At 44.3% G+C, this 3,640-nt stretch overlaps 1 pseudogene; it reads left to right on the forward strand.

The window, feature by feature from the left end:
* The first annotated feature begins 649 nt into the window (after nt 1–649).
* LOC141113604 (UDP-glucuronosyltransferase 2A2 pseudogene) lies at nt 650–3,151 on the forward strand (annotated as a pseudogene).
* Nucleotides 3,152–3,640: the final 489 nt, after the last annotated feature.

The raw sequence follows: 3,640 nt of genomic DNA on the forward strand, positions 1-3,640 counted from the left end.
TTTGAGATGGGAATGAGGGACACTTATTAGCAAAAGTATGTATGCATAGGACACACCCCTGCCACGCCCCCTGAAGGAGAATAAAATATAAAAATGAAAAGTGCTTTATTTATTTTTACCACTACTATTCCTTTTATATTGGCTTTTGCATTTTACAAATGCAGCAATTTAGAAATTGATAAAAGGTTTAGCACCGGGAAACCCTTTTTGAAAGATAAAAAGTGCATTTTATATACAACTCTATAGATCAGATCAAAATGAGGGACAATAGAGGAGGAAAGAGGGACAGAGGAACTTTGTTCCAAATCGGGGACAGTCCCTCAAAACCAGGGACAGTTGGGAGCTATGCATTTCGCGTCTGATGATTGGATATTACTCTTTAAAAGAAAAGTGTTACAGTAAATTCCACAAACGTTTGAACTTGCAACTTCAAATAAAGTTGTCTGTACTTCTGCGTTTAGCTAATGAAGGAGGTGTCTTTTTCACCTTCACAAGTCCGAGGTGAGCAAATGCCTTGCAGGAGCTCAAAGGAAGAACAAACTTCAAGCTATTCATGAATGTCATAATGTCTCATATACCTAAGGGTAAAGTGCAGACTTTACCCAGAGTGGACTTAAAAGAAGCATAAAAATGTGCTGAGTAAACAATTCCAAGATAAGAATCTGCAGATATTCTGAAACACCACCACTGGTAAAGCCTATTCTATTCCTGTGCTGTGGATAATAAAAGAGCTGTGGAAAACTGTTCATATAGAAGTGGAGGGAGGAGCCTGACTGCTCTATCAGGGTGACTTTGCACTATACATCGAAGCCGGCTTCCCATAAATTCTCATTCAGCGTGCACGTTGTGTAGTAGGACGGACAGGATCTCCTAGGGACTGCTGTGTCTGGAAGGCATAGAGTTCCACTAACATGGCAGCCACAGCAACCTCATTTGTTATTGGCTTATTGTCATGTGCTCTGTTCTTCACCACAGCACAGGCTGGGAAGATTCTGGTTATACCCGTCGAAGGAAGTCATTGGATTAGTATCAAGGTCCTTATGATGGAGCTGGTCCAGAGAGGACATGAGCTGACGGTCACCCGACCCTCTAACAGCTTGTATATTGATGAGACATCAGAACACTTCAAGGTGGAGAACATTCCCATGTCCGAAACACAAAAAATTAGTCGGAAGGATTTCGAGGAGTATGCCTTGAACTGGATTTTTCAACAAGCTTTCACCAAACATTCTTCCTCTTTTACCGTGGCCTGGGAGTTCATTGGAGCCCTTCAGACCGCTACTCAGATGTCCACAGTTGCCCTCGGGGCAATATTTGAAAACAAAGAGGTCATGGAGCGTTTGGCCAATGCTGGCTTTGACTTGATACTGGCTGATCCTTACAATGTGGCTGGAGTCATGTTAGCTCATTACTTGAAGCTTCCCATAGTATTTTTCGGGAGGTGGATGCCAACTGAAGATATACACTTTGCTATTGCCCCATCTCCGCTTTCCTATGTGCCAGTGATAAACTCTCGAGTCACAGACAGAATGGCCTTCCATGAAAGAGTTAAAAATGTGGCCCTTTATTACCTATACCTGGCTGCCAGCCACCTGCTTATATACCCAGCTTATGACAAACTGGCTCAGCGCTATCTCAACACCAACATTGGAGTTTTTGAGATGTACAAGAGGGCTGATATCTATTTGATCAAAGTGGACTTTGTGTTCGAGTTCCCAAGGCCAACAATGCCCAACGCCATATATATTGGAGGCTTTCAGTGCAGACCACCTAAACCTCTTCCTGAAGATATTCAACAATTCATGGACAGCTCAGAGCAAGGAGTGGTAGTCTTTTCCTTGGGTACCATTGTTAAAAAGCTTCCTCTTCACATCGCCCAGGAATTTGCAGCGGGCCTGGCCCAACTGAAGGAACGAGTCATTTGGCGTTACTCCGGAGAACCTCTAGAAACCTTGGGAAATAACACTATGACTGTTGACTGGCTTCCACAGAATGACCTCCTCAGTCACCCCAACTGCAAGGTCTTCCTGGCACATGGAGGCGAGAATGGTGTCTATGAGGCCTTGTACCATGGTGTCCCCATAGTCGGATTTCCACTATTCGGTGACCAGTATGAAAACCTGCTGCGTCTAAAGATGAGAGGGGCTGCAATTCTTCTAGAGAATACGCAAAATATAACTGCCAAAGATATATTCGATGCAGTGCGCACAGTTATTGATGACCCGTCCTACAGCCGGGCCATGAAGCACCTTTCTGAGTTACACCGAGACACCCCTGTGCCCCCAAGAGACCTGGCTGTGTTCTGGACAGAGTATGTCATGCGCCATAAAGGAGCACATCACCTGCAGCCTGCAGCCAATGACCTGGCCTGGTACCAGTATTATTTACTTGATGTCATTGGCTTTCTGCTTGTCACGGTATTTGTGTCTTTCTGTATAACCATAAAAATCGTTCGAGTGGTGCTGAGGACCTTCTGCTGCCGGAAGCAGAACAAACAAAAGCAGAAAAAGTCATAAAATGATCTTTACATGGAAGTGGCCACTGTTGGGAGAACCACATCTGAAATGTTTTCTAGAATGTCTTTGGCTTTAGGTGAAACTATCTGCAAGACAAAGTACGAAACGCATAACAGCAGACATCATGTGGACACATCAGAGTGGATACTGTATGGCTCCATGTCTTTTACCCTACCTAGTCTGGGCAAGGTCAGAAGGCTTGTCCACCCAAAGTGATATTTCCATTTTGGGTGGATGCTGGAAGACTGAATCCCCCACCAGTTTCTTATCTGTGAAGAATACCTAAAAAAAGATCTCCATGCTGAGCTCCATCTCCAGCATTGTGGAGTCTCAGTTCTTCTACTGCTTCTTTATGATGTCTAATAAAATCAAAGTGAAGAATGTCATTTCATCTCATCCTTGCTCTCCCTGGCAGGTGGGTGAAGCTGAGAACTCAGGTGAATGCATTTTGCTAATGGTGTCCCCTAGAGATATTTGAATGGCAACCTAACTTCACATGAGGTGTATTACACCATACCCCAGTGCAAGGGCCTTGCTTACCCGCATGGGAATGCACAGATGTTCCGTGCATCCCTGTACAGACAGTTCCATTGATGTCAATTGCACAGACACAGCCCTTGCTCCCAATTTGATATTGGCGCAGTTGCACAGCCCCGAACGCAGAAAGTGTGCATTCAGGGCCACGTATTTGCGTGGATGTCAAATTGGGAGTATCAGCTGTGTCCATGCAATGGACATCAATGGAACTGTCTGCACAGGGATGCACGGAACATCTGTGCATCCCTATTGTGGTAAACATGGATTGTATGATGTAGTATGCGCCACGTGAATGAGGCCTTACTCAGGAAACTCCATCTATAACCGGAATATTACTTCTGGGCAAATAGACTTTTTAATACTCTGTCTATGGGGTCTATTTATGAATATTTTCACTCAAGATTTACACAATGTTTACCCAAGATTCTCCCATTTTCAAACAGAATATTATGTAAAAATGTCTCCTGTCTGCAGACAGGATATTTGAGGCTTTTTGTCTCACAGGTAAGTGCCCATTCTCCAAACCCAGCACTGCCTGCTTGCTCTAGAGCAGTGATCTCCAAATTACAACCCATGGGCCAGAATGT

This window comes from Aquarana catesbeiana, linkage group LG12, assembly GCF_042186555.1.
Source record: "Aquarana catesbeiana isolate 2022-GZ linkage group LG12, ASM4218655v1, whole genome shotgun sequence".
Classification (NCBI taxonomy): domain Eukaryota; kingdom Metazoa; phylum Chordata; class Amphibia; order Anura; family Ranidae; genus Aquarana; species Aquarana catesbeiana.